The sequence below is a fragment of the Uloborus diversus genome, chromosome 9 (assembly GCF_026930045.1).
Source record: "Uloborus diversus isolate 005 chromosome 9, Udiv.v.3.1, whole genome shotgun sequence".
NCBI classification, from domain to species: domain Eukaryota; kingdom Metazoa; phylum Arthropoda; class Arachnida; order Araneae; family Uloboridae; genus Uloborus; species Uloborus diversus.
Genome location: NC_072739.1, coordinates 137805962 through 137830122, shown reverse-complemented (window position 1 = coordinate 137830122; position 24161 = coordinate 137805962). Strand labels below are relative to the sequence as shown.

At 32.5% G+C, this 24161-nt stretch overlaps 1 protein-coding gene across 1 annotated transcript in view; it reads right to left on the bottom strand.

Moving 5' to 3' along the window:
- The window catches only part of LOC129230027 (probable phospholipid-transporting ATPase IM), a 289397-nt gene extending 268637 nt beyond the window's left edge, over nt 1-20760 (bottom strand). The window contains exon 1 of the mRNA XM_054864412.1: nt 20654-20760. The gene's annotated coding sequence lies outside the window, so the exon portion shown is untranslated. The remainder of the gene's footprint in view (nt 1-20653) is intronic.
- Between the last annotated feature and the right edge of the window lie 3401 nt (nt 20761-24161).

Here is a 24161-nt window from a genome sequence, read left to right as displayed (position 1 = left end):
AATTAATGTCATCCAAAGATGCAACCAAGCTAAGAACTCTCTCTGATCAACTCTCCTTTCAAACTTTTTTTTTTCTTTTTTTATTCAAAATAGGTCCATCCGTTTAGGCGCTAGAGCGCCACAGAGAGACACACAGATACAGACACGTCAAACTTATAACTCCCTTCCTTTGTGTGTCGGGGGTTAAAAATTGCATTTTAAAGTAATCTCTCCTTAAAAATCGCAACTAATGGATAATTTCAATTTCAAATTGAATTTCTAGCGTTGTATGCGTCTTAGTTTTACAATAAAATAACACGCGAAAATTTCATAAAAAGAAATCAATATTTCAATCCCTGTTTAGGGGTTTTTCCCCCTTCCCATGAGGGGAGGATTTGGATTAAATAAATAAATAAATAAAAAATCAGGAGTCAGAGTCGGACGTCTCAAAATTTAGAAGTCATAGTCGGGCCCTTTTTCTTCCGACTCCGCAGCCCTGGTTAGAACAGTTTTTGATTTGTAACATTGAACTACACTGCAAAAATTCAAAAACTTTCCTAAAAAATAATGGGCAGTTAGTGCGCCTAGTTTCTACCAGTAAATATCTGGCAAAAAGCAGGAAAGTTTTCCTCGAAAAGTCGGTAACTTTCCTAAAATCAACCTGGAACCTTCCTGAAGAATTCAGAAACCTTCCCCATAAAAACCAGTCACATTTCTCGAACAAATCAAGAACCTTCCAAGAAAATTTAGATCTATTTATAGTAACAGACTGAAGCCCTCTTGATTTACCAGGAAAGCTCTGACAACAAATAAGGCCTAAGCTAAGGCAGAATTGCATGCAAATCGTAAACGGATTATTTGCCAGCAATTTTCTTACAAAGCTACACTATCTAAAGCAAGCACAGAACTACTGCATTTTGCCCATGTTTGGGGCTCAGTCAATCTGGGAACCGTAACAGAAATATCTAATAAAGAAGTTGATTATACCTTCGCAGTGGTAGCTAAAAATATCTTACACAACAATGAGAAGAATGAAACTTGTAGCGATTCAGGAAACTTTTCGCAAATGTAATTGTGTTTCCCAAGAAACTGGTGGAAACTTGTGAAATCCCCGAGCGCTGCTTGGAAATAAAGGGTGTCCCAAAATTAACGCAAGATTTGAATTTGCCACCATTTTTCCATAAATTGTTGGCAGCCATGAAAAAAGAACAATTTGACAGTTGAGAGTTAGGGTTAGTAAAAATGGGGTGTTATTGTACCATACAGCTAGAGAGAGTGAAACATTTCAATTACTGCATAAGGCATTTCTTAGTCGCGTACTCTCTCATTTCGGTGATCAGAATTGGCACCCTAGATCGTGTGATTTAACATTATTAAATTTCTTCTTATGGGGTTATTTGAATTCAAAGGTCTATGTCAACAAGCCCACAACCACCCGCGCATTACCGTGTTGCGATACCGAGCGCCAATAACAGTAACTGCTTGACCAGCCTCAACTTTCATTATTTTTGAAACAATTGTTCAATAATGAAAGCGCGTTATTGTATCGTATAACGCTCCATTTTTTTAAACCCTAACCTCTCAGCTATCAATTGCCAACACTATTTTGCACAAATGGCAACAAAATCAAATCTTGCGTTAATTTTGGGACACCCTTTACATACTCTGTAACATTTCAGAATTTTGTTACAGTGTAACGCGCCTCAACATGGATCAGGTTCGCGGGCCATAGGTTGAGGGCACCACTGATCTAGGTAAAAAGATAGGTACATGCCAGCTATCATCATTCCTAGGGAAAACAATTAAGCAAGAGATAATGATCGGCGCAGAGAGAGGGAGAGAGAATCAGGAGTGGAGGAGCAATCGAAACGAACGTCGTAAAGGGAACGTGGGTCATTAGCAGCGCCATAAAGACGAAATGGAGCGTGGAGTCGTGGACCAAAAGCGTTAATTGGGGGATAAATAAGATGGAATCCAAGTCTTTTTCACTTTTATTTATACATATGTATATATTCAAGGTTTATTGTTTATTTCGCACAATTCTCGATTTAGACCCCAGAGACTTCTTTTCTCTTCATTTTAAGTCTGTGCTCTTGCTATAAGGATAAAAAAAAAAAGATATTCAAGCATATGTATTCCTTCCCACTACGAAGTATTAAAAAGATTCTGTTTCGTTAATTAAAATGTGCACCAAAATTTTGCCTGAGCTCGAAGCGTATTACATGAAGAAGTAATAAAGAAATCTTCTACAATGACTGTCAAAACTCCCTCTTTCAAAGAAAAATGCATTACATTTAAGTATACTTTTAATTGAAACCAATGTATGGAAGCGCTTAAAGTTTAAGTCATAGTAAGATAGTAAATTGCAACTATCCAAACCGAAAAAAATTGCTAATAAAAAATTAATGAAATAAAAAATATAATAAATTGTATTTGTATTAATTTAGATTTATCGTCAAAAAGTAATAAATAAAACAACAACAACACAAAAAAAATATTTAAGAAAGCAAAAAAAAAAAAAAAGCAGATGATAATATTTATTTCGATTGAATGAATTTCAATGGCCAAGCAGTGAAGGATCAGAATGGAGTGAAAATTCCACAACCCAAAGAATAAAGAATTCAACTGAATTACTTTGTACAATGGGGCTGTTTCCTTCAGTCAAAAGTACTACTTTTAGTCACTGAAATTGATAAATTAAGCAAAATAATAATAATAATAATAATAACACGGACCCAGAAAGTAGTTTCATTTTTCCAACAGTATTTTTTCATTAATTTTTTTAAATGTCCGATTGTTCAAATAAGGTCTTTATGACGTCACAAATGATGCACTTTGTCGCATCTTTCTACCGCGATTCCACGTTATGATAATCATGAAGCGAATTAAATATTGCGCTCTACGCATGCTATCAACGATATCGTTGCCAATGCACGTGAGTAAAGGTGCGAAATAAATATTTTGCTCTGTAAATGAATGGCAACAATAAATGGCATTTCATCATTTGTGATGTCATCGGCAGAAGCGAAAACAATGAAAGTGCACCAATTAAAATAATTTTTTTTAATATTAAACTTAAACAAATTATTTAAAAAATGGTCAGATCCAAAGTTTTTAAGCATGCTCTTTCAGAAACAAATACTTTAAAAATTTTGGAAACGACCCCATTAGAACAAAATGAAAATCCGTGCTTTTCCTGAAAGAAAAAGAATTTAATTGAAATATGTGATATTGTTAAAATAATGAATCAAAATTCACACTGGCATTGACTATTTGAAAATTTCAGGTCCCGATTAGATTAAATAAACCAGTAATAAACATTTCCAATCAATTAAAAATAAACTCCAAACCTATAAACAAACTCTAAATGACAAAAAATAATTAAACGGTGCAATATAAATCCCTTATTATCGGAAAAGTACCGAAAATCGGTTGTTTCCAAAATTTTAGAAGTATTTTTTTCTGAAAGAGCATGGTTTAAAACATAGGTTTAAACAATTTTTTTATAATTTGACAAAAGTTTAGTATTAAAAAAAATTTCATTCAATGCACAAATTCAATTTTATCTTTTGCGCGTTCGCTCATGACATCACAAATGATGAAATGCCATTCACTGATACCATCAGCGCAGACATATTTTGGCATTAGATAAAGATAAAAATATTATAGCGCAATAATACTAATATGCAATTAATTCCAGGAAAAGTGAAACCAGCAGGTCAAAATTTCATATTGCAGTTATGTTGCTATATTATATATCACTGTAAGGCTTACAATCTGTATTTTCAGAACATTGCATTGTTTTTTCGATAAAAGTTAAATAATAAATATTTTCCCTAGTTGGAAGTATGATATTCAGGGTTTCAAAACAATCAGAAAAAAATATCACATTTTCAAACGCTTATTTCTATTAGCAAAGTAAAAATAAACAAAATTAATAACAGTACAGTTCGAACTATTAACATGATACTATAATAACATGCATTTATTTTTAAAAAAATTACAAAATAAAACTAAGCAATTTAAATTTAAAAAAAAAATGAGGTTCAATGTTACCTCCGTAACAAAAATTTAGCAAAAATTGTCATTACTTCCTAAAAAATCAAAATTAAAAGAATTCATTTTTTGTCCTTTTAGCCATCCATCCGAGTAATTGTTTACCAAGGTTTAAAACATTACAATTTCTTTAGTTTTTTTTTTTTTTTAAATGGCGTTACAGATGTAACGTTTTTTGTTTCGGACGTAACAAAAAGCAATACGTTACGTCCGTAACACATGTATATTTCCAATTAAATAGAAAAAACGTTCAGGATGGGCAATGAAAATATAGTGCATAACATGTAATATGAAATGATAAAACTTCTGCGACTCCGATTCTCAAATTTTTATAAATGTTAGTGGATATTTAATTTTACTTTTTTTTAATTATTGAAATACACATGTGTTCCTCTCAAGGTAAGATTTTTTCGTCCTCCAAATTATGCAATAAATTCAATTGGTGTTAATAATTCTACACTATCAATTAATGCTTAATAACTTGCATTAAAATATTCTAGAGGGTTCCTTAATTTCTCAAACTTTGCTTCATCAACGCACTTTATTTGAAGAGTTTGAAATGTACATATATGACATAAAAAAATTGTGTTCTCCAAGCAGATTTTTGTGAAAATTACTCTATCATTTAACATGATGAAATCCAAAGCTTTTTGTGCATAATTTTCATTAATTAAGTTTTGTTTTCAAATTTATATTACATATATTAATCAGTTTTTCTCTTTAAACTTCTAGCATTCTGACAGCGTAGCCAAATTCATATTACTTCTTATTTAAAAACTAACTTAGAGATAAAAATTTGACCTGTTGTTTAATAGTTTAAATCAAAGTTATTGAGTTACTTTATAGTTATTTACCCTTCACAAAAAATCAATATTTAGATTACTGTTCACACATCGAATATTTTATAGTTTTAAAACTTAAATTAAAAACATAATTAGATTAGGGTAAAAAGTACTAAAAATTAAACTAGCTACATCTGATCCTCAGATAAAGCACATCTAGTTTTGAAGCAAGGTTTAGATTACTTAGACAAATTTTCGCCAAAATGTATTTTTCCACCTTTGGCAAAAACGTGCCAATTCTATTAAAAAGCGATCGAAATCAAAGGCAACTGTTAAACTTTAAAAAATAAATTTGGCAAGTTAATATGTTTAGTGAGAGATACAGAAAATCATCGGAAATTCTCAAACTGTAAAAGTACTCCCAAAACCTGTCACAGATTCACCGGAAAAGACAACTTTACTAGAGTTAAGCTTCTAGAAGCCCCTTCCCCCCATGTTCATGATAAAAATGTGAAAAAAATTATTTGTAACTGAATAATTCCACTTTACTTTTGCTTAATTTCTCTTTGGATAATTTTACTTCTTACGATGCACCAATTTATTTTTTTCATATTTATTTACATGGTGGTATATGGAGGGAGCCCTGCCCCCTATCTCTCCAATTCTTGAAAACTATTATGGCATAACTTAAAGTGTCAAAACAATGCGTTAATCTATACGATTGCACTCTCTTAACAAAAATTGTTAGTATATCTAAGCTTTTATTTGCTTTGTGCAATTTGCATATCAGACACGTTACGTCCGTAACAAATATATTCATTTCTATCATAAATTTTACAAACAATATCCATGAAAACTTTATGGTTCTAGAAAGCTTGAAATCTCTGGACCAAGTATTTAAAAAAACTTTTAGAAAGCAATGAACAATTCACAGGAATATTGGCAATTGTATGACAATGTATACATTTCAGTTTTCTGAGTTACGTCTGTAACATGCTGTTTTAATTTTTTGTTATTTTTTGTAATCAAGCAATCTGCACCCAAATTTTTTATAGCATAAACAACGAAAAAAAATATGCAACAGAAAACAAAATTGTAGCTTTTAATGAAACCAATTTGAAATTGTGTGTATTTAAAATCTGTGCTTGTTACGTCCCTCGTCCGTAACAATAGAAATGTCCTAATGAATTTCATGTTTGTTTCAGAAAAGCTTTCATTTGAAATTCTCATTATGATTGCTATCAGTATTACTGTTTAATGGCAACCTTTTTTTATTTAACGATGCGTAAACATTCAGCGTGCCAATGGAGTAGCGCGCCAAAGTACACCACTTCCGACGTCATAAAGACCATGCCTTCTTTCCAAAATCCTACAAATACTGAAATAAAAATTAACTATTTGGGAATGTTTTAGTTTTTTTTTCGCTATATTTTATTTATATTTATTTATTTTTGCTTATTCTATCGATTTCAGTGACTAAAAGCAGTACTAGTACTTTTGACCAGGGCTGCGGAGTCGGAAGGAAAATGGCCGACTCCGACCCCGACTCCTGGATTTTGAAACGCCCGACTCCGACTCCAACTCCGACTCCGACTCCGGATTTATTTAATTTTTTTAATTGTATTTTTTTCAACTCCCTCTCTCCCTTCAGGGGAAGGGAGGAAACCTCTAAACAGAGATTTAAATATTAATTCCTTTTTATGAAAATTTCGTATTTTGGTTTTTATTGTAAACCTAAGACGCGTTAGAACAACGTTAGAAATTCAATTTAAAAATCAAATTTTCCAATAATTACGAGTTAAAAAGTGAGATGACTTAAAAATCCCTTTTAAAAAATTTGAAAATTATTATCTGTAATTTGCCCCCCTTTAATGTTTAACAAATTGATATTGATCAAATCGTGTGCTTTCAATTTTTGAAAGCTGTAACTTGAGAGAAAAAAAGCTTTTTTTCTAAATCCAAGTTCTTGAGAGGGAGTGGTTGCCCCGGGTGACACCCATCTGGTAGATAACACCAAAAGTTAATTACAGAGTTTATAAAAAAATATAAATATTTTAATTCTGAAAGTTTTCGCGAATATATTTTAAATTATATTTCATCAATAAAATTTCAGCGAAAATAGGGCACATATACGTCAGGAGCTAAATTTACTCAAAATGTGGGGGTATACAAATTTATACGAATAGCTTTTACTATACCTATATTTCTTCTTCGCTAAATTTTTAATTTAAATTTTACTGGCTGCTTTAAAATTACCTTAATATGAAGATTTTAAGATTAACTGCAATTATTGCGTGTTGTAATCAAGAAATCATTTACACTTATTTTGTTCCATACTTTTTAGAGAGAACCAAGCTTATAGAAACTGTCTTAATAAAGAAAAAAAAAACATGAGATTATTTCATCGGATCTTTTGGATTCGTGCTTTCGCGTCATAACTTTTTTGAATTTGCCGATCACCCTTAAACGTTTCAACCTTAGCTACGGGCCTCGACTTCAGACCCCGAAGTGGTTTTTTAGGGGGAAAAAGTAGGAAATAAGGAATCAAAAATTGAAAAAAAAGGAAAAGTAGGAAAAAATCACCTAAAAAAGTAGGAAAAAATAGGAAGAGGTGGGACTACACACACGTCAAGAGGAAACAAATTTATAGTAAATTTTATTTCTAATATAATATAAACTAACAGTATTTTTGATTTAAAACTGTCCCCAAAATAAACTAACAGTACTTTTGAAGTATTAAAGGGATTTAATGAAATGCCGAGTCGCAAAAACAAAACGAAAGAAACAAGCTGACAATCATCAGTATGAAAAATAAAGTGGTGGAAACAAAGATATATGAAAATAAAATCCCAACAAAGAAACACTTTTCAACAATACAGCAATAAAATTTTTAAGTGTGAAAGAATAAATTGCAATATAGCGATCGCAAAAAAATAAATAAAAAAAAATAAAAAATAAAATAAAATAAAAAAAATAAAAATAAAAAATAAATAAATAAAAAAAATAAAATAAAGTAAAATAAAATAATAAAACTCATATTTTGGTGCAATAAAACCATTTTTGTCAAAGATTTGTTTTGTCAAAAACGAAAACATTCCTTCGAGAACATCCATTTATCATTTGAAAGTACTAACACTTTCAGCTCGTGCTGTCATAAACTATGATACAAAAAGCAAAGCAAATATTAAATCAGTTTTAGTTAAAAATAATCAGCAGCTGATATGCATTCTTGCATAAACAGGGGCAGATGTTTGAATTTGAAGAAAAAGGAAAAAGACAAAATGCAGAACTAAAATAAATTTGTTCTTAAATATGGGACGTAAAATTTATAATAAAATGGTTAAACTAAATAAATAACGAAATAAGTAAACTATAGGGTCTGTATTATGTTGTGTACTTTTAGCATTTAACATAAATTTTTGTTTCAGGCACGTCATTTATTGGGGGTTAGTGGGGTCAATTTCTCCCCTCACTGGCTTTGGCAAATTAATGCTTAACTATACAAGTTTGTGCGTTTTTGTTGTTTTCAGATAAAATTTGCATTCAGTATATATCCTTTGCTAGCCATTCCGGGGGGAAATCAGAATGACGGGTCAGTTTTAATTTGAATCAAGCAATAAAAACGAATATTGCTTTATTGGTTTGATGATTTTTTTACCTTTTTCTTGTTCCAAAATTTGTCACTAAAAAAAAAAAAAGGAAAAATACATGCATAGAAAACATAACATTTTTATCAAAGCTAAAGATCAGTTATTAATGCTTCTATGTGCATAAAAGCGAAGACATGTAGTTTCGTTCGATCCTCATCATACGACAAAAATATTCATTCGGAAATTGTTCACGAAATTGAGAGTGAGGGGGAGCACCTGGTATCAAATACCAGCATATATCTCTTCCACCCCCCCTTTCATCAGGAGCCCTGAGTACAATAACTTACAGTAGATACGCCGCATCGGTATAATTACCGCACCCCGAAAAGAGTAAGAGTCTGTCAAAAAAATTTTATGTGTTCCGAAATGCTGCATTGCCATAAATGCAGCACATAAAAATTATGAGCAACTCTTCGATATTGATGATATATCAGAGTAGAAAATACTCATTAAAAAGGGGGAAAAAATATTTGCTTGTGACTCTATCCCCTAACTTTTAAAAATGTAAAGAAATAAAAACGGAATCTCGCATTTAAATTGATTTCCGGTTTTTCTCCTAAAGTCGAGAACGTTTTGCCCATCTAGGTTTTAACGTGTTTTTTTTTTTTTTTTTTTTTTCAAATACACTTTTTGCAAGTAAAGAAAATGAAATTTTATAAGTTTTGTAATCATGTTTACGATTTAGAGTAAACAATAATCATATTCACGTAAGAAAAAGTTTGTTTCTGCGATTATTTTTGAAGTGATCCGTTTTTGCGAATTTCTGTTATCTGTGCCATTTATTTTGTACTAACATCAAAAAAATATGTAGAGTACAGGTTTTTCATTTTTTGCTTCCTTACATTCCTTTTATGGTTTTTCACTGTCTTTCTGCTTAAATAGAGCTCCATTTCACTTCTAATCAACTATACAAAAAATTGGCAAATAGGAAATTCGGCTATTCCCGCACTTTTTGGACAGTCGGCCGTTTACTTTAATTTAAGCTTCTAATTGAGGGGTAAATAATATATAATTGCATCAGAATGGGCCAGTATCCGCTTCTTTATTGTTTGGTGAAAACAGTAGGATTGAAGTCGGGGCGATAAAAAGAAAGGTCGATCATAAACGCCTCAACGGCATAAAAGTCATTTACGAATATTTAACTTTTAAACACGCAGACGCCGCAGTGTTCCTTCCAGAAATTACTGCAGTCAGTGAATTATCACTTCTCAAAAAAAAAAAAAAAAGGTTACATATTTCGTTTTGGGAACTAAATTCTAAATTTCGTCACCTTTCAGAAGTTTTATGTTTTTGCTTTTTAAAATTGAAACATGCAGAAAATTATCGGTGAGGCATTGTAAAAATAAGAAAAAATGCAGTTAGAAATGCTGTACTAAAGAAAGAAAAAGTAGAAAAAAAAAGGAAAAAGTAGGAAAATAAGGGGAGAGCTCTAAAAAGTAGGAAAAAATAGGAAAAATAGGAACTCTTCGGGGTCTGCGACTTACTAATTTGTTGCATTTCTGTTACTATTTTATAACTGAGATCGAACAAAACACTATATTTCTATTTTTATTTGAAAGTGATTAATTGAAAATGTTAGGCAACAAAATCGTTTGCTGACAGTTGCTATTAGTTAAGTTCAAAAGCAAGCAAACTATGGGACGGTTACAGAAAGTTCGCTAAGCACTCAAGCTAGCTGATTGCCATAACGGCTGTTATTTTCTCATTAGTATCTTTTTATACCTGTAATCGAACCAACTGGTAGTCAGTGAAAAGGAAAGAAAATAAGAAGCCTGGAGTCGGAGTCGGCATGTTTTTGAACAACTCCGACTCCGACTCCTTTACCCCAAAATCTATCCGACTCCGACTCCGACTCCACAGCCCTGCTTTTGACTGAAGGAAACAACCCCACTAAAGAATTTATTTGTCCACACTTGAGCAAAAATATTAACAACATGGCATTCATTCAGCTTAATTCACTTCATAAAAAAAATCAATATGTGGCGCAGACGATTTCAAATGTCGAATGTAAAATCAAAATTTACATTAGCTAAGACTATTCTTATTAGATTAAATACAACTGTAATGAAAATCTCAATTAGAAATCCAAAATAAAAGTTTTAGCAAACGTCTTTAGGTTATACAAACGAATAAATAGAACTTAAATACCAAAAAGAAAAAAAAAATATCAAAAGGGGAGAATTTATAAGCTCCCTTTTATCAGAGATTCCTAAAAAGAGTCGGTCCACACTTAAGCAAAAATAACAGATTTTTTTTAAAAATACTAAGCACTTATCGTAATGCACTCAAAAGGATAAAATAACTTTTCTGGGTGAGAAAGGACAGTTTAAGTATTCCTGTAGTTTTCAATCTCATCAAAAACAACCCTGTTATTGTAAAAATTTCCTTGCCAAGAAAACCTTTAACTTTTCCGCACAAAAAAGAAAACCTGCATCCTAAACCCAAAAACCCTCAGTCATAAAAAGTTATGATATCTAGTTTGCCCGCCAAGTACCTGCCAAACTATCATCCTCCCTCTTCTCCTTTTTCATCACAGCTACTTCCATTAGAACCTCCTCCCACCTTCAACTCCTCAGAAATATGGATAGATTTTTTAAATTGTTTATCTTGTTTGGCGGGAAGCTTTTCAAAGTGAAGTGGTTGCTTGGTGAGCCCTTTGTTGTGGAGGCCCCGGGGCAGTAGCCCCGCCTGACCTCCCCTAAATCTGGCCCTGATAAGACCCCACTCATAGGGTTTCTTGTTTCTACAAATGAAATGGAATGAAAATGGCCAAGAAATTTACAAGCGTCATATTATGACTGGTGTTAGCGAGAATCTTGAAGAGAACGATGTGAAAGGCAGTGAAGTTGTGTTTTTTGTGCTCTTGTATTAATATCAGGGTTGGCAAGTTTCTGCCGAGGCGGTTAAAACTAGTGGTAGAAACCGGTTAAAACCGGCATGGCAAAAACCACTTTCTGCCACATTTGCGGCAGAAACGGGCAAAAACTCACAAAATGACAAAAAATTATTATTGACACACAATAGAAAATGCATGGAAAAAATAATTAATTGTTAACCAAAGCACAATTTAATTACAATATTATCATAATTCAAAATCAAACGTTTCTTTTTTTGGACCCTGCAGTTATCTCTTGAAAAATGTGGTTTCTAAAATCTAAAGTTTCTCAATTTAATATGCACAAATGAGAAACTTTAGAATATTCTTGCAACAGGAGAGCTATCAGGCAATGCATCAAGGAACAAGCGATGTTCGTGAAACTTTCATCAATTGTATATTTTTTTTAACTGGTCCATCATGTGAAACTGGGGTAGTGGTAAAAACTTGACTGGAAAAATAAGTTTAGAGAGATGGGGCCAATTTGTTTTGCAAAGCTGTGACATTAGATAGAAAATCTACGTTAATATTGGCAAGTAAAATTCTGGCACTTTCTTCTTGACGCAAGAGATAATTTCAATCACAAGCAATTCAGATGAAGCATATAAGCAAGCAAATTACAATCAGTAATGCCTGTTTAATTCTGTATGTCACTCTTCTTTCTTAAGCAACCATATGATTTTTCGTGGTTTGTTAGATTAATCCAAACATTAGAGCATCTGCAATTGAAAAGTTTCCTTTCCAAACAAAATCAAGGGCACTATCTTAGGATTTTATTGTTTTAAATGATGAAATAAAGTTTATTTTTTTAGTTTACTTAAACAAATATCATTTAGTAATTACTTGAGTTTTTAAAGACTTTTCAGTTTTTGCCAGTTCCTGCCGGTTTTTACTGGTTATAACCAGTTTCTGCCACTGGCACGGCAAAAACTAGTTTCTGCTGGCAGAAAGTCATCCCTGATTAATATGGTATCAAGGAATTTAGAAACTTATGCGGATTCATTTTTTGTGAACAACTGGTGTTTTTCTAGAATAGGTAATACAAAACATACCCATAGAAATGAAATGGTGATTAAGATGCGGTAACAAAGATTAAGACTTTATGGCCTATATTACCAGTACACTAATCATAAAGATTATTTACAGCGCATAACGGATATATATTTTTATTTCTTATCAATCTTAAATGCTGAGAATTAATAATCTGGAAATTTTGTATTTAGATGAAGTTTAAATTTTTACCTTCATATATGTGTTGGTGCTTCTCCAGAAAAAACGTTTACTACTTCCAACCCCACTGTGTTTTTTTTTTTTTTTCAAAGTAAACTCTGCTTAAGTTAAGCCTTCAATGAAAGCAAAGGATTTTTAATTATGATGACAAAAATTTGTCCTCTTAATAAATAGTAAAACAACTTATTATTGTGGTCATGGCAATCTGAAAAATCAGAGTAACATTAACTTTGGACACATGAGGATAGTACGCAATTTGTGATAGCTCAAAAAAAAAAAAAAAATGTACACTAAAAAATAGAGGCATTGAAGCTTTGTAAAAGAAGAGAAAGCAAGGTACATTGTGGGAAACCAGTACTGGAGATCCAAGGGACAGATACTTCTTGGTATGCGGTTTTAGGGAGAATCCTTCTGAAAGGGAATCCAAAGGTGGATTCCCTTTCAGGACGAATTTCTTTCTCCACTTTGCGGATCTCTAAAGAATTCAGAACATGACTTCAAAATCCAGAACTGAAATTAAAATCCAATTTTGGTTTCCATTACGTACTCATGTTCAAGAAAATTGCAACACCATGAAGGAGTTCTGAAAATTAACAAAAAATTACAGAAAATACAAACACAGCAAGGTTTGTCAAACCAGGCCGAACGCAAAAGCATCCACCCGGGTTTTTTTAGCTGGGCCCTTGAAAAACTCACTATTCCACTAACTCCAGTAAAGTGAGGGCTTTTTTTTTTTTTTTTTTTTAAATTTTATTTTCAGAATTAAATGCATTTTGAAAACATTTACTTCAGAAACAATCTAAGTGTTATAACAATATATTGATCAATATTAAGTCCAGAAATTGCCAATTTCCTGCCTTAACATTAAGCATTAGAAATTGAAACTTAAAATGGATTTCTTAACTTTTCTCTGTCATAATGCCAGCATTAAAATTTTAACTTTTTAATGTTTCCAAAAAACAATGCAAAATAATTCTAACTATAAAGTTAATTTTGTTAATAAATTTAGAACTAAAGCAAGCATATACAGTAAAATACCTCTAATGCGGACACTAACGGGACAAAAATTTCGTCCGCAAGACAGGAGTTTAATAATACTATTTACCTTGGAATCAGGGAATCAAAAATTGTTCGCACGAGAGGGAAGTCTGTTAAGGAAGGTTTTACTGCATTTGTAAAATGTTGGAATTTAACAATATTTTTGTGATTTATTTTCAGTTAAAAGCAAATAAGCAAGTTCGTACAACAAAGCTAAAGTAAAATAGATGACAAAAATTTGCAAAAAAAATAATTTAAAAAAAAATAATGAAATAAAAAACAAAAATTCCAGACATACTGATGTTCCCGGGCCGTTCTCCTGTGTAATCTGTAGGTATCAATTTTACAACTTAACCCAGGAGTCAGCAAGTAAAGTTAGTTTGGTAGTACTAGATACTTGAACTTTTGGTTGAGGTCAGAGGAGAAAACCTGGAGATGAGTCTGTTTGACTCATCAAACAGACTCATCAAGGATTCGTCAATCCCACCCAAGATACAACGCAACATAAAGAAATCAGAAGCTCTCCCTCCTAGACTCTATGGACTACCGAAGCTCCACAAGTCCATAGACCCCTTCGACCCATTGTAAGCACCATTGGTTCACCGACATATGAAGTCTCCAAGTACATCACGGGTCTTCTGAAACCATTTATTGGATTAATATCATCTTTCATTAGAGATTCTAGTAACTTCGTTCGTTCAAAAAATCCAGTCAATTTCTCTCCAGCCATCCGATTTACTCATAAGCTTCGACGTTGTCTCACTCTTCACAAAAGTCTCAGTTGAAGATGCACCACAGCTGATTACTTCACTTTTCCCTCCCGACATCGCAGCCCTTTTCAAGCACGTCCTGACGACCACTTATTTCCAGTAGAACACAAAATTCTACGAACAACAGGATGGAGTTGCCATGGGCAACCCCCTTAAGCCCTGTCATCGCTAATTTCTACATGGAGTTCTTCGAACAGAAAGCCCTTGCCTCCTATACAAAGAAGACCGAGGTTTGGTTCCGATACGTCGATGACACTTTTGTGGTGTGAGCCATGGAGAAGAAGACCTGCAGTTGTTTCTTTAACATCTAAATAGCATTCATCCCAGCATTCAGTTCACCATGGAGAAGGAGAGCAATAATCAGCTGCCTTTCCTCGACGTTCTTGTGACAAAAAAGGAAGACGGGACACTCGGCCACCAAGTGTACCGCAAGCCCACGCACACAGACTGTTACCTTCATAAGAACTCAAACCACCACCTGAGACAAAAAATGGCTGTCATCAATACCCTCATGCACCGAGCAGAAAGAATCTGCAAAAAGACACATTTGAAGGAGGAACTGAAACACCTTGAGCTAGCATTTCAAGCCAATGGATTCACACTAGAGGAGAAATTAGAAGAGCCCTTCATCCCAGGAGGTCCCAAAATAACGAACAGAAGCCTACCCCATCTGAACCAATTGGGAAAGTGTTCTTACCCTACCTATACAGAGTTACTGACCGAACTGGAAAACGCCTTGAAAAACACAACATCAAGACCATTTTCAAGCTCACCACTCAACTTAGGAATTGTTATCGCCCGGTGAAAGACCCCCGTGACCCTTTCTCCACATCTGGAGTTTACAAAATTCCGTGCTCCTGTGGATCAGTTTATGTCGGAACTACGAAGCACAGCATCAAGACATGCCTTTCTGAGCATGTTCGTCATTGCCGTTTAGGAAGCTATGATAAGTCAGCCGTAGCCGAACACAACCAACAAGAAGGAGTCCACAACATCAAATTTAAAGACACAGAAATCTTGGCTACAAAATCGCGAAGCTATAGAAATTTTCAAACACTTCTTTAATTTCAACTGAAAAGAGGAGAATTTCATTTTACCAAAAACATGGCACCCTGCCCTTAGATCCGCTCACCAAAACAGTCTAAAACATACTGTGGTCCCATCCAATCAGAAACCGGTAGCCACCACGGCTTGTGAATCCCATCCAATCAGGTACCAGGATCACCCAGCGGCTTGAAACTCATCCAATCAGGAACCTTATTCCACCAGCGGCTTGAGAACGCCTTCCAATCAGGACCAGCAGCAGTTTGCTTAAATACCGGAGCCATCGAAACCAGGAATCAGTCTCGCCAGACTCAAACCACTGATGATGGCTGCAGGGTTATTCCACGTCAATTCAACCAAGCCATGACACCCATCGACTCGGATCTCGATGAAACTTGGTGAGTTTAGTCTTTTAATGTAAAAAAGTATCCACATCAATTTTTTCTTCTCAATCTGCTTTAGTTTTCATTTTACAGCCAGTCAAAATTTTGAATTTTTCGAATTTTCCAAACTAGGACGATTCTGCTCGTTGATTGAAAATAATTTTTATTTCATTTATTTTTCAGCCAATTTTTATGAAAATTTACAGTAATATTAATGAAAGTATAAGGATTTCAGAAAAAAATGTAAAAAAATTCTAAGTAATATTTTAAAAGTAGAAAAAAATATTTTCATAATTTTTTTTTCTAAAAGTATGAAATACGTTAAAGTCAATATCAACCAAAGGGAATATGATAATCAAAAAAATTCTTTTATCCTGATGATCTTAGATGTGTGTTTTGCCATTAAAAAAAATAAAATTAATGGCTTTTTCAGTTCTTTATATTTTTAGGTAAAAAATATATCTGCTTCGTTGTTTTTCTTTTTTTTTTTTTGTTTTATTTTTTTATTTATCTATTTTCCCACACTATTATCAAAAATGAGTGTATTTAAAAATATAAATATCTCAGTAATTTGCACATGAAATACTCTTAATTTTTATTTTATTCACAAAAATGCTATTTTTTTTTTTACAAATTTCATCACACAGTACTCTAGTGCAGCCAAGAATAACTTCTGGAGGGGTTTTTTAGACCAAAAATACCTACTGGAAGCGGTTTTTGGACCAAAAATACCTTCTGAAAGGAGTTTTTTGATAAACAATAATTTCTGAAGGGGATTTCTTGATCAAAATATCTTCTGAAAGGGGATTTTTTTCATCAAAACAGTCCTTTCATATATGCAGAAACTACTGTATTAGAATACGCATATTAAAACCAATGCCTTTGGGAGAATCTTAAAAGTGTTTTCTGCCATTTAAAAAAATAAAATTAATGGCTATTTCTTTTCTTTTTATGTATGTATATATTTAAAACAAAATATTTTCAAAAAAGTTTCATTACCCAATTTGCTTGCATAGCTGTATTATTTGCTAGAATAAAGAGCCTACAAACACAATTTTTAATGTATTGTTTTATTAAACATTCAGCATCTATCAAATCATCCTGTTATTCCTATTATTTAAAAGATTTTTTTATATTTACTTTTTCTCTGAAATATTGATTCCACTTAAATGTTTTTCCAACTTCTTTATGTAGTATGATGATTAATATTTCATTTCCTTTTGCAGAGATTAAAACTTTTTCAGAAATATTTTGTGATGCAGACAAATAGTTTGAATTCTTGTTCTGATTCAGTTCGTAGCTTTAGGAAAATTTGTTCATCTTCAGACAAATTATTAACATTTTCTATAACTTGTGTGCTCCATGACTAAATTTGTGACAACGAGTTAATGTCAACTCTCCTACACTACACTTCCTTCCATTTTTCTTACTGAAACAGGTAAAGATAAGCAGCTCTAAGCACACAGAACATCTTAATGCAACTTACTGCAATAGCTGTGAAATTAAAGTATCTCAAAGTTTGACTCAAATATCTGACAGTTTCAGTCTTACTTTATGTTCAGTATTTAATTTGCTTCTCTGTGTATCCAAAATCCTTTTGATCTTTGAAACATTAATCAAAAGGGGATATCAAATTTTTTAAAAAAAGTTTTTTTCTGACTCAACAGTATATTTATTTGTAACATTGAATCAGATGGCAAAAAAGGAATAGTTTTAGAAAATACCCTTTAGAAACTCTCAGTTTAACAATAAGATCCTTTTTCTTGCAATAAAACTAGAACAGTCTTTAAATTTATAACTTCTTATACAGGACTATGAGTCTAGCTGTTTGGTAGGAATATATGGCGCATAATTTTCATTTGACTGCAATTTCGAGTTTGAGTGCTTAAGAATTTTCTTTTATTTTTGAAAAACAATAGAACTGTTTTAATAATCAGATATTTAAAAAAAGGGTATTTTTTTATCAACAAACATATTTGTATGCCCACTTGTTAAGAGAAACTCTATCCGAACAAATTTCATGAACTTGTTTTTTACATATACCACAAAGCAAGTTGCATAGTCTATTCCTTTGATTTTTTTTTTAACTGTGTAATTCACACTGTAGCAAGTTTCACACAGAAAATTTTTCTTAAGTAAAAATATTTTTTCCCATCCTTGATGTATTTTGGGGTGGCCAATCATTCCTTCTCTTTTTAATCATTAAAAGCTCATAGGAAATGGTTGCTAACAAACACGGCAACTTTTTGTCCCACTTTAATAGTGAAGCAGGCGTTCGCATATGCTCTATGTACTGTTTCCATTAAGTTTAATCAAATTTTCCGATCAAAAGCTACTGAGAAAACAAAAGTATTTATATACTTCATATACCCTGTATCCATAAGTGTAACTTCTTCAGCACTCTATGGAACCCCGCGCCTTGCAAGAGACAAATGAATAAATGATGAGTAAACAGTACATGAATTATAAACTTCTGCCATTACAATAGTATTTTTGAGAACCCTCCTTTCTACCTCTCAGCCCTAACGAACCCCTAGGGGTTCGCAAACCACTGGTTGGGAAACGTGTAGATGAAGAAGGATTTGTGTTTCACTTTTGCAGTGGGAGAACATTTCACAGGTTGGAAGAAAGATGAGAAGAGAACACTTTTGAATAAGCTACTATGTCAGTGGCGCAGCGAAGAGGGGGGGGTGAACCCCCTCCCTCCCAAAGGCATTGGTTTTAACATACATGCGTATTCTAATACAATAGTTTATGCATATGAAAGGACTGTTTTGATGAAAAAATTCCGTTTTAGAAGATATTTTTGATCAAGAAATCCCCTTCAGAAGGTATTGTTGATCAAAAAACCCCTCCAGAAGGTATTACTGATCCAAAAAACCCTTCTAGTCGGGATTTTTGGTCCATAAGCCCCCTCCAGAACGTATTTCTGGCTGCACTAGTGTACTATGTACTGAAATTTGTAAAAAAAATAGCATTTTTGTGATTAAAATAAAAATTAAGAGTATTTCATGTGCAAATTATTGAGATATTTTCTATTTAAATACATTCATTTTTTGATAATAGTGTGGGAAAACAAATAAATAAAAAAATAAAATTAAAAAAAAAGGAAAGAGAAAAACAATGAAGCAGATTTATTTTTAAGCTAAAAACAAAAAGATCTGAAAAAGCCATTAATTTTATTTATTTTTTTTTTAATGGCAGAACACACATCTAAGATCATCAGGATAAAAGAATTTTTTTGATTATCATATTCCCTTTGGTTGATATTGACTGTAATGTATTTTCATACTTTTAGAAAAAAAAACGAAAATAATTTTTTTCTACTTTTAACATATTACTTAGAATTTTTTTATATTTTTTTCTGAAATCCTCATACATTCATTAATATTAGTGTAAATTTTCATAAAAATTGGCTAAAAAATAAATGAAATAAAAATTATTTTCAATCAACGAGCAGAATCGTCATAGTTTGGAAAATACTAAACATTCAAAATTTCGACTGGCTGTAAAATAAAAACTAAGCCAGATTGAGAAGAAAAAATTGATGTGGATACTTTCCTACATTAAAGGACTAAACTCACCAAGTTTTATCAAAATCCGTGTCGGTGGGTGTCAAAATGCCATTTTTTTGGTTGAATTGACATGGAATGACCCTGCAGCAAAGCAAGCCGAAACGCCGAGAATTTCTACTCCAATAAAACCACGGCCAATAAGCCTGAAAATGTTATCTCCTCATATTGACGCCGACCGTGAAAGCCTTAAACAGTATTTAACCATAAGGATATTTCAGTTTTTGGGGGTGACCCACTTCCCCCAATCAACCCTACTTTTAAATTTACTTGGTAAATTTTATTTCAGTATATGCAACCTATTATTTATATATTTATAACTGTAATCATTGCTATGTATTTACATTTAAGAGCAACAGTTTACATCCAATATGAACAATTTATGTCTGACACCAAGCTAAAAATATTTTTTAAATAATTTTATTCCTTATAATATCATTTGAAAACTGAAAAATGCTTCAATCATAAGTATACTTTAGAATTATGCTGTTTTTAAAATAAAAATGTAAGCCAATTCAAAGACTTTTAATGATATTTTTTAAGTGAATCATCAATTTTACTATTTGTGTGTACGTCCGACACCCCAACTCTTTAAAATTTTTTAATTTATACTTTAGGGATCTATTTTGAAAAACTAACATGATTTTCCATTCAGTGAGATGTAGTAAGTATCTTGTAAATAAATTTGATCATTTTGGAACAGTTTATACTTGGTAAATGGAATTAAAACTGAAAAAATTTTCTTCCTTTTTTACGTCCGACACCATGGAATTGCCCCTTTGACATTGATTTCTTGTTCCGAAGACTTGGCATACACATTCGAATCATACTAAATTTGATGCAAAGTTTTTTTTTTTTTACCAAGAAACTACAACTAAAGTATTTTTTAAAAAGGTTGATAAAACAGAAATACAGCCTTAAAACTATCAAACATTACTTACGAATTAAAACGTTACTTACAAATAACTAAACATGTAATTCCCATAAATTGTGGATTCCAAATTGTACAACTGAAAAGTTTTATTTTTCATTATCATTTTTGAAGAGTACAGTTAATATGACTAAATGAATTTCACAAAAATATTACTAAATAGATACATGAACAAAAAATTTGATATGTAGAATAACATTAGAAAATTAAACAGGATTTAACACAAACATATGAATCAAAAAATCAATTTTTGACAACAATATTGAGACAAAAAATGAGTAATGAATGATGAGAAAATAAATGAAGTAATGAGTGAATAAATGAGTAATCGAATTCGACTTACCCGGAAAATAAAATAAAAGGTATTCACTCTATCGTGAACACGATAAGATTCCGACTCTGATAATAATTTTTATTCGAACAAAACACCGATTACACACCACATTTAAAAGATGCCAGAATTTTTTATTTTCTATGCAGAAATATAAACCACACAGCAGTTAAAAAGATGACGTTGTGGAAGAAATACTGCTAAGAATCATGTAGTATCAAAATTGAAACACAAATAATTAGTTCTAAATGATTCTATACATTTAAAAAATTCTCTTGGGAAATGACAATTTAAAAATAATCAAAATTCCGAAACACAACACAAACGACAATACGGCAATATGATGTTGCCAAACAAATACTAAAGTCAAATAAATACGGGTACAGTTAACACTAGCTCTTAGCTAGGGGAAAAAAAAGGTTTAAAGTGGCTTAACTTGGTAAAATTATGAAGTATCATTAAACATTTCACAAAAGAAAAAGTCCCTCCCTTAAATGAATTTGTTTAAATTGAAATCGTTTTTATTACCAAACGGTGACACTTGATATCGTCTCAGATGAATCAGCAGTTAAATCGCTTATCCGTACTTTTGCCTTGATGGCTCGATCCATCAAGACAGTGCATCGTCTTACGACGATTGCGGAACATTCAATCAGATTGAAATTGAAGTTTTGTTATATCAAGGGTACCCACCTATCAGGGGAGGCGTCATGGCACTGATTGTGCCATTGAAATTTTCAGGGGGGTTGTTTTGAGGGGTATTTTTTACTTTTTAGGTTGTCTTCGCAATGTTTAGGGAGGTTTGCGCCCTTGCTCTCAGGGGGGGGTGGGAATCCCTGGTTATATACTACAGCTAAATGAAGGCATTTGAATATTCTTTATGTGCATTTTTAACTTTATGTAGGCAAAATATTAATATTTTTAGCTCAGTAACAAAGAGTATAACTATTAGTTTTGAGCTAACTCTTAAATAATAATTTTTATCAGAAATTTGATGAGCTTAATCGTTAAAACTTTCATAGGACATTATTTTATGCATTCAAATTAGTGACATAGCCAAAATGGTCCCACCTTGTCCAATCCCCTTCTGAAATGTTCGTTGTTGATCTGGTAATACTTATTCATTTCGGAATGATGTTTAAGAATTTTTTCCCCATTTCATTTCCAAAAGTGCATTTTTTTTTCATTATCTTTAACTTCTGCAAATTTTAGCAAATGTTACCAAGACCAAGCACATCCTAAGAGCGCATTTTAGGTTAGGCATTCAATTCTGAAAGTATTCTAAGGAAGAGCACCTACTCCCTTCACTACCGTTTTAACACATTGCCTAAAACTGCCGTTTTGTAAAGTTAATGAAAAACATTTTTTGAGACGTATCCCAAATTCAGGTTTTCCTTCAAATGTTATCAAATATAGCTTAAAATGCGTTTTTAGGCTGTCAACTTTGATTAATTTTTCCTCACAAACATCATTCTTTCTTTAACATTACTACCGACGATAACCTGTAATTATATCTTTGTGGTTTAAATTTCAGCAATGTTTTCGGAAAAAAACCATCTTTACCTCCCCCCCCCCCCTTTCAACTTATTTAACGTCTCTCGAGATAGCCTAAACTGTGTCCTTAAAACTTCTATTTTGGATAGTTTCTATTAGGTGCTTCAGACGTCACCAACTTGACTTCAGTCAGAAACAAGTTTGGGAGGACATCCCATATTCTTCTTATCCTGTAATGTTACGAAAAATTGCCTTCAATTACGATTTTCGAGGTTGATTTTCAAAATTTCTCTGGGGGAAGGAAACCCTCCCCTAATCTCTCTTTTCTCCTAATACGATAAAAGATTGACTAAAATTGGTTTTAAAACTTTAATTCCCAAAAATTTCCTCCAATCTCTCATATACGTCCTTCTTCTGACGTCTCCAAAGTCGGCTTAAAATTACTTTTTAGGACTTGTAAGTTGTAACTTTTGATATCCATCTTGCCTGATACAGTCAGATGAGGAATTGTATGGAATGGGCACTCGGCCAAGTTAAGACGATTCCACCTGAATGAATCTAACAGTGTAAGGCCCGTATATAGCTGCTCTATAACAGTGGAGAAAGGAAAATAGCGATGTGATATTGATGCACACGTTTTATAATATCACTATAGTGCCTAATTAATTTATTATGCATTCTTTCAGTTAAAAATGAGGGGAATTAAAGAGTTTCTGAGGAAAACAACAAATCGAATAATTTAAATGTTTTCATTTCGTCCCCATCCGGAAATGGAAAAAGCAAAATAGTAAGCACAATATTATGATATAAACAAGGCATCAATTAATTTTTGTAGTGATAGTACAGATCAACTATAGTTTTGAATTTAAGAAAGTATAACGTGAACAAATCGTCATTCGTACGAAAATGGAGTCCAAATAATTAAGAGGCAAAAGCGCACATCTGTAATGAACAACTGTGAGTGGACATTTTCAAGTTTTGAGTAAAATGCGTTTAAAGATAAGGTCCTAGGCAGGCTTCATTGAAAAAGTTTTCAAAATCGTGCTGTTATAATAGAATCTGCCCCAAAGACAGAGGAGAGGGTCACCTACCATTTGTACTGGTTAGGGGCTAGATGCCATCGATTAATTAGGTAAGGATGATTTTGGCAAATTTTGGACCCTCCCCCTTCCCCTATGTAAGGGTACGTAAGATTTTTCAAACCCCCTCCCCCTCCCCTATATTACGTAAGATTCCATTCCATTTTTCAAAATAATATAATAACGAATCTTACAGCACTGGAAGTGCTATTAAATTCACTTTAGTAAATTTTTTTTTAAAAACCTTTTTGTTCAAAGAAATATTTAAAAAAGGAATCTAGACTGAACGTTTTTTTCGACAAATATTTTTTGTATATGATGCGATACTAATTAAAAATAATACATGCCATATACAGTGCGATTCTTTTATTATATTTTACAATATTCATCTGTGAAAAAACCAGTAAAAATCAGCTCATCCTAATACGTTTTTTACCTTCCAGAAGCAAATACAATATTATCCCCTGCCAAACCACTTGACCGCGGCGATTTTTAATATAATATATCGACTTTGAAAATATTACTAAGAATGGGTCTAACCTCCCCCCCCCCCCCAAGTAAGGGGTATGTAGATATGTTTTCAACTATTTCACCCTCGGAACCCTTACGTAATAAATAAATGGCCTCTTATCTCTAAATCTTTAATTTTGCCACTTACATTTTTTTTGCTTCTCACCACCTCAATTAGCGTCTTAAAAGTATCTAAAATATCAAGTAGGTACAGTGCTGCATTTATGCCTAGCAGAAAAAATTAGTTTTGTCCAGTTCCAGCAAATTAGAATCAAGAATGGGTCTAAAGCAATTTCTTTCAGCATAAATGCAGCTGTGCCATTCCTCCCGCTAGCCTATCCTTCCCGACTCTTCTTTATGGGTGCATTTCTGATTCAAATTAATAATTAGCAATTACCAATCTCCAGTATAATCTATAATTGAGCCAATATTTTAAT